This window comes from Lynx rufus, unplaced genomic scaffold (genome assembly GCF_022079265.1).
Source record: "Lynx rufus isolate CCGP_SWC_20201006 ecotype Redwood Valley unplaced genomic scaffold, mLynRuf1.p SCAF_3, whole genome shotgun sequence".
Taxonomy (NCBI): Eukaryota; Metazoa; Chordata; class Mammalia; order Carnivora; family Felidae; genus Lynx; species Lynx rufus.
In genome coordinates, this window is record NW_025814845.1 from 80,893,401 (window position 1) to 80,901,103 (window position 7,703).

Sequence of the window (7,703 nt, forward strand, 5' to 3'; positions counted from 1 at the left end):
CATAATACACTCTAGCTCCATTCACATTGTTGCAAATGGCAAGATTTAATTCTTTTTGAGGGCTGAGTAATATTCATTGTGTGTGTGTGTATATATATATATATATATATATATATATACCAGTTCTTCATTATTCATTCATCAGTCAATGGACATTTGGGCTCTTTCCATAATTTGGCTATTGTTTGTAATGCCACTATAAACATTGGGGTGCATCTGCCCCTTTAAATCAGTATTTTTGTATCTTTTGTGCAAATACCTAGTAGTGTAATTGCTGGGTATAGGGTAGTTCTATTTTTAGCTTTTTGAGGAACCTTCATACTATGGCTATACCAGTTTGTATTTCCACCAACAGTGTAAGAGAGTTCCTTTTTCTCCACATCCTTACCAACACCTGTTGTTTCCTGTGTTGTTCATTTGGGATTAGCATTTGAATCTGTAGACTGAGAAAGCAGATTGGTCTTCATAATATGGGTGGGCATCATCCAAGCCACTGAAGGCCTGAATAGAACAAAAAGATAGAGGAAGGGAGAATTTACTCTCTGCCTGACTGCTTGAGCATGCATATTCATTGTCTATCTTCAGACTGGAACTTACATCATTGGTTCTCCTCTTCTCAGGCCTTTGGACTTGAACTGAAACTATATCACTGACTTTCCTGGACCTTCAGCTTGTAGAGCAGATCATAGGACTTCTCAGCCTCCATAAATGTGTGAGCGAATTTTTTTTCTCTCTCTCTCATATGTGTGTGTGTGTGTGTGTGTGTGTGTGTGTGTGTGTATATGTGATGTATATATTACCAGTTCCCTTCTTGCCACCATGATGGAAATATGGCCCAGACTTGGAAAATTCTGGTACCTTACACCCTATGCCTTCACAAGCTGATAAAATCCTACGAAATGGGTATTGCTATAATTTATAGATGTGGAAACAAGGTCAGAGACATTAAGTAAGTTGCTCAAGGTCATCAGCTAATAAGAGGCAAAGCCTAATTTCAATGCCCATGTTCTTTCCACTGTTCCACATTACCATTTATATCATAACACTTGTTTTAGAGAGCACGACTATTGCTTCAGATCCCGTAACTGAGATGATTGGCAATGCTTCTTTTCTAGCTACCTGAGACCTTGTACGTTTAGCCAGAGCTCCCATTCAACTGAAAGATGAAGTTGAATCAAATAATCATGAAAAAATGAATGTGAACAAACTTTAAATAGTAAAACTTCATTAACATAAAAAGGGGATTATAAAGCAATGGCAGGAGCCATATGTTATTTTTGTTTGCTCTGCATCTGTTCTTTCAGGAAATTGCCCTACTTCCCATGTGGTTCTGGACATATTTTCAATCAACTCACTTGGCATCCAGGTGCCAGCACCCTCAGCTCCCTTCCTGCCACAGTGATGAAAATGTGACCTACTCTTATATCCCAGGCTACTTGATGCCTCTGAAGAGTGGAGTCATGACTGAAGGAAGGCCAATGAAAATCTTTTGCCAGGACTGGTATATAGATGTCAGGAGAGGAAAACTGATTTTGGTTGAAGGGCATACATTTCTACTGATGCTAACCATTTTTCTGAAACATAAGGTCTACAGTATGATATATACACATGTGTATATACATGGAATATACATACATACACATATATCATATTTCTGCCTCTCTCTTTCTCTGCTTAGAGACCTAAACAAATTCTGATTAATAGGGGCATTTCAAGAGGCCATGGAAAGAGGGGGAGTTTAGAGGTTATGTCCTGAGCTGATGAGAAAAAATGAGGTCTAGAAAGTCTTAATGCATGCCTGGATTCATGGATCCAGGGTTAAAATTTAAATCAGTATCTTATTTTGTTGTTATTTTGATCAAACTACACTGCATTAATCTTTCAGAGGTCCACTAAGTTTGCCTGAGTTGGTAGGGGAGGTAGTGAGTATTTATCATATTCAAGGAGCCGTGCTAAGTGTTGCAAGCAAACGATGATCCCTGGTCTCATGGAGTTTAAGACAAACCATGAGAGCTGCTCTGGTGCCTGTTATGTTCCAGGCATTATCAAGGCCCAGGCAGGATAGGGTCTAACAATAGGATTTATTACATATATTTCAAATCAATGATTTTGTTTATTCATTCTTTTTAAAAAAATGTTCATTTAATTTGAGAGAAAGAGAGCATGGGAACATGCCTGCACCCTCAAGTGGGGGAGGGGCAGAGAGAAAGGGAGAGAGAGAATCCTAAGCAGGCCCCACACTGTCTGTGCAGAGTCCAACACAGGGCTCACTTCCACCAACCATGCAGGGCTCGGTCCCACAAACCGTGAGATCACGACCTAAGCTGAAATCGAGAGTCGGTCACTTAACCTACTGAGCCACCCAGACACCCCTTTTTTATTCATTCTTGAATGAGGATGTGATGATATTACAGGATACCCAGACATCACTGAAACCGGAAAGTAGGATGTTATGGTGAACATCCTGCATTTGATTCTTGCTCTCTTGTAGATTGCATTCTTGCTCTCTTGTAGATTGCATTCTTGCTTCATCTTGCCAAGATGAAGCTTCTAAACACAGAATTATTTACGTAAGTAGGAAAATAATAAAAGTACTTATGTTATATTTGCATGTGTTGTAACAATCCTGTGAGCTAGTAACTGGTTCCTGCCCACGTTCCAGGTCTTAGGAGGCTTTGTAGCATCACCTGATTTTCAGTCAGCATTCGTACAGGAGTCCAACAAAACGTGCATGGTGGCTGCTTTTTATTATTATGGTTATATCTGCATTAACGGTGACAGTTCTGTATTCTTACAGAACAAGAATTTTGTAAATCTCCGCTCAGATGACCAGCCTACTGTCCATAGCAACCCTAATTTGGATCTAAGTCAATCCTTTGCCATTTCTGTGCCAGCTGTTAGGCTACAGAAGAGGAGACACATACAATTTAGGGACTTCACACCCATGTAGCATATTTCTACTGAGGAATTCAAGGCATCCTAGATTTTTATTCCTTTTAATTTAAAATAACTCTGAACTTTAAGATGGAAGAGGTAGTTTTCTTGTCTACTAAGTGGAGAAGGTACCTGAGCACAGGGTACCTTACTTCATGCTATGGCTCTGTTGCTGAAAAATGATACCTAAGCTGGATGCTTGCAAATCAAGCAGGGGAAAGTGGTGATAGAGGTTGCAAGGTAAAGAGATTATATAGTGAAAATGCTAATAAAACATACTATCCCTCTATTTAATTTTTACTTAGAAATTCAGCTTTATGTGCATTTGGCCTAAGGAAATAAGACGCGTCTAAACTACATTTCTTGGACTAGAGTTGTTAGTAGAAGTTTCAGTCTGAGGCTCCTTGTCCAGGATTTTGTTGAGATGTCAGTGGCATTTGTCTGTAGAAAAAAAAAATAAATAAAAGCTTCTTATTCTGGCCAACAAGATTTTTCAAAATCAGGGCATCACCTATACCTCCAATCGTATTTTTCGGGTACTGACTATTTTTACATAAATAAATATATAAAATATATACATTGTTAGTTCTGCAGGCCCCAATTCAGCAGATTGGCAGGTAGTATTGAAAAGCTGTGATCCCTGCATTCCTCTGGCTCTCCATCTATAAGTATGAAGTTTGGCATGTATATATGGAACATCGTTCTTCTGGAATAGGAATTATTCCATTTCTCTAAGCATTAACCGCCTGGTGTGAGCCCTTGAGTGCCCAGGTGTTCACAAACATCTGTCTTTTCATGCCCCTTGAGAATCTGCCCTGTATTTTCCTGTTGCACTCGAGCCAACTTAGAACCCATCCCTTTCCAGCCAATCTCTTCTCCCTGGTCTTTGGTTCTTTCTTCTTCTGTTTCTGATTTGCCCTGATAATCTTTCTCAATTTTCTGCCTCTAAATGCATCCTAGCAACATACAGCTTCTTGTTTATACATTTTTCTTGTCTTTAGGACTTTGTTGATATTGTGCTTTTGCCTACAATGTCTTAGTCAATCAAACTTCCGCATCTTTGAAGACCCAAGTCAGATGTCAATTCTTCTAGAATCACTTCCTCAGTCCATAGCCTAGGTAAATTTTCTTCTTTTATTCTTCCAAGGTAAACTGAATGATAATTTCTTGTTTTTTTAGTTATTTAAATCAGCTTTATGTAAGAATTTCCAACATGAACAACTCTTTTGTAATTAATTAATTAATTTAGAGAGAGAGTGAGAGAGCATAAGAGCAGGGTAGGGGCAGAGAGAGAGGGAGAGAGAGAGAGAATCCTAAGCAGACTCCACACTGTCAGCGCAGAGCCTGATGTGGAGCTCGAACTCGCGAACCACAAGACCGTGACCTGAGCCAATATCGAGAGTCAGACGCTTAACCGATTGAGCCACCCAGGCATCCCCAACATTAACAATTCTTATAAAAAGCATGCAAGCACAGAACACAGAACTGCATCCAATAGCATTCTTATGGGTCGCTAGCAGACATTAGGACTTCAACCCTTCTTTGTGACACCCTTAAGCTCCCTGGTGAACTCTACTAACAAGTACTCCTGCAAAGCACACCACAAGCTCAGTTCAAGTTCTCAGCCCGCCAGCTTCAGTTTCTGTGACCACACTTACAGATCAGTAACAGAAAAGACCCCCTACCGCTCAGCCTTCACAGCAGTTGACAAAGGGGTGGGGGAGATACCAGTATCATTTCACTTAAGACATTCAACCAACACGGGGTATCTAAGAACAAAACTCACTGAAGGTCTCCAACAGATGCGGACGTCCTTTGAATGCAAAAAACATTCGTACGTTATTTGCTATCATTGCCATCTGCACACTCTGTCACCAAAGCCATAGGATTGAGAGATAACATCTCACCAAGTTGAAAAATATCCGTTATGCATGGGCTGCATGGCTCTCTCCTGTTCTTGCTCATACTGGCCTTTGAAGCCTTGGCACCGCCATCAATCCCACACAGAGTTTCAGAAGTTCCTACAGCCTTCTGGTTCCATAGCACAGCCCTGTGTTCATAGCATTGATACGACTCCGTGAAATAAAGAGTAGTGGATAAAAATGGGACGCCCGCTGTCAAAGACACAGCCTGTGCAGGGCAGTGACAGATTCTTGATTCAGAAAGCAAGTAGACAGAGATATTCCCGTGGCAGAATATTTACAGCACTATTTGCAATGAAGTGCTTCCTCCACAAACATTTGAAATGCGATGAACTGCAAAGATTAAATGAAGGCTTCATATCGTACTTTTGCATATGAAGGGAGACAAGTGTGAAAAAACAAAAGAACTAAACACGGTGACAGCGTGATCACCAGAAAAGATTTTCTTAAGGAAAAAGTCTATATGGCGGGGTTCAAAGTAAAACAAGGAGAAAATAATGTAGTTCTTATTTATTTATTTATTATTTATTTATTTATTTTTGAAAATCATGTAGTTCTAATCAATGGTTTCCATTTTGAATATGCGAAGAATTCACTTAACAAGCACAGGGATAAAATATTATAGGAGAAACCTTTTTTTTAAAACAAATTAAAAAAAGTTTTTTCTTAATATTTTATTTTTGAGAGAGAGAGAGAGAGAGAGAGAGAGAGGCAGGCAGAGGGAGAGGGAGACACAGAATCCTAAGCAGGCTCCAGGCTCTGAGCTGTCAGCACAGAGTCAGACACAGGGCTCGAACTCACAAACCAGGAGATCATGAGCCAGAGTCAGACACTTAACTGACTGAGCCACCCAGGGGCCCCTGGAGGGGAAACCTTTTTTTTTTTTAATTTTTTTTTTTTCAACGTTTATTTATTTTTGGGACAGCGAGAGACAGAGCATGAACGGGGGAGGGGCAGAGAGAGAGGGAGACACAGAATCGGAAACAGGCTCCAGGCTCTGAGCCATCAGCCCAGAGCCTGACGCGGGGCTCGAACTCATGGACCGCGAGATCGTGACCTGGCTGAAGTCGGACGCTTAACCGACTGCGCCACCCAGGCGCCCAGGGGAAACCTTTTGATATCAATTACAGCGTGTTGGTTCTTACCAATCAGGCAAATAGCAATTCACTTGTAAACATTCAATATTTCTACCTTTTGTAACAACACTTCTAAAAGTCCTTTAGCTTTTCCTCTTTTTCTACAGAAAAAGGTAAAAAAAAAAAAAAATACTCCCGAATATACTCCACACTGAACAAACCAATTTTGAGAAGTCTTAGTGCATCTGTATTTTACATTATGCTTAACATATGTTTGGAAACATTTGAATTCCCGCCAGCCTATACCAACCCCACTGTCTACATTCCTCAGCCAGAAGATGTAGAATCCACACTTGAGCCAAAGCGTCCACTGAAACCGCTGCCTGGCTTTGCATGTAATGCAGAGCCCCAGCCAATTGCTGCACCTGAATGAGAATTGCTTAGAGGAGTTATTTTCAGAACCAAAGGCCTGACTTGGCTCCCTCTGCATGTTACCCTGGATTCGGTTCTCACCCGATGGGCCTGAACTGGGGACGAACGTGCCCATCATACCCTAGCAGCTCTGCGGTGCTGCTGGGGCTGCAGCGTCACTGCTGGATTAATGCTAGAAGCGCCAGGGTTCGTCCTTGCACCCATATTCCTACCTTCATCGTTTCCCAAACCAGCTCCACCCCCTCTCCTGTTACCAAATCCACCCTGATTCCCAAAGCCCCCAGGATTGCCACCAGATCTCCCACTTTTAACTGTCCGTTGCTGTTGTGCTTAAGTTCAGCATCGGCTATGTGGACACCGGGTCCTTTAATGATCGAGTCCCCTCCACAATGAGACTGGGCCACCTGATCATCTGCCAATGTGGCAAAGGCAAAAGCCCTGAACGGTTTGGGACTAAAGACACCGACCACCTCCCCGTACTGGCTGAAGAACTGCCGCAGCTCCTCAGCAGTCATGTCCCCTCACGACGCCCATCAGACACCTTCCTGCTTCTCAAAGCCTTCCGTGGGCTTTACTTAGAATGAGGAAGTTTATAGTGACACCTTCATCCATCCATCATGTGTCTCTGTGGCATTATTTTCACCTAGGTTTTATATTCCGGAAAATGAACAAAGCCAAACCCCTTTCAATGGCTAGTTTTAATGTCTTTCTTGACCTGAACCATAAGAACTTCTCCAAAGGCACTAAAATATTCTTTTAGATCCTGTTCAGTTGTTTTTCATGGGAGGCCCAACATTATTAAGTTAGACCTTTTCTGGACAGCTCTTTTCACTTGCCCTGCTGATAAAGCATCTGTCTCATCCATTTTTCTCTTGTTATCTTTGGGATAGTTGACAACATATACCAGATTGCCCCAGCCAGGATCGGGGCATGCAGAATTCCTTCTACCAGCTGGACACCTCTCATCCACTGAGACGCTGGATTGCTGTAGCGTGGTCCACATGCCCCTGGAAACTAGGCTGTAACCATGGAAAGCAGCAATGTCTCATCGTCTTCTGATGGTGTTTCAACAGGCTCATCATTCTCATCTTCGGTTACCTGAATATATTATTTGGGTACAACATCGTATTTTTCCACTAGGCCGCTGCTAGGAATTCTGGCAAGGAATCCAAAGCAGCAAGGGATCCAAGAGCAGTCCAGCTACCCCTTCACTCCTACCGTAATTTCCTGTTTGCATATATATTTCTTTTTAAAAAATTGTTTTAATGTGTATTTATTTTTGAGAGAGAGAGAGAAAAAGAGAGCAAGTAGGAAAGAAGAAGAGAGAGAGGAGCCACGG

The 7,703-nt window shown here is 41.7% G+C and overlaps 1 pseudogene; it reads right to left on the minus strand.

Annotated features, from left to right (window-relative positions):
• Positions 1-6,250: 6,250 nt before the first annotated feature.
• Positions 6,251-7,468, minus strand: LOC124521115 (TAR DNA-binding protein 43-like; annotated as a pseudogene).
• Positions 7,469-7,703: the final 235 nt, after the last annotated feature.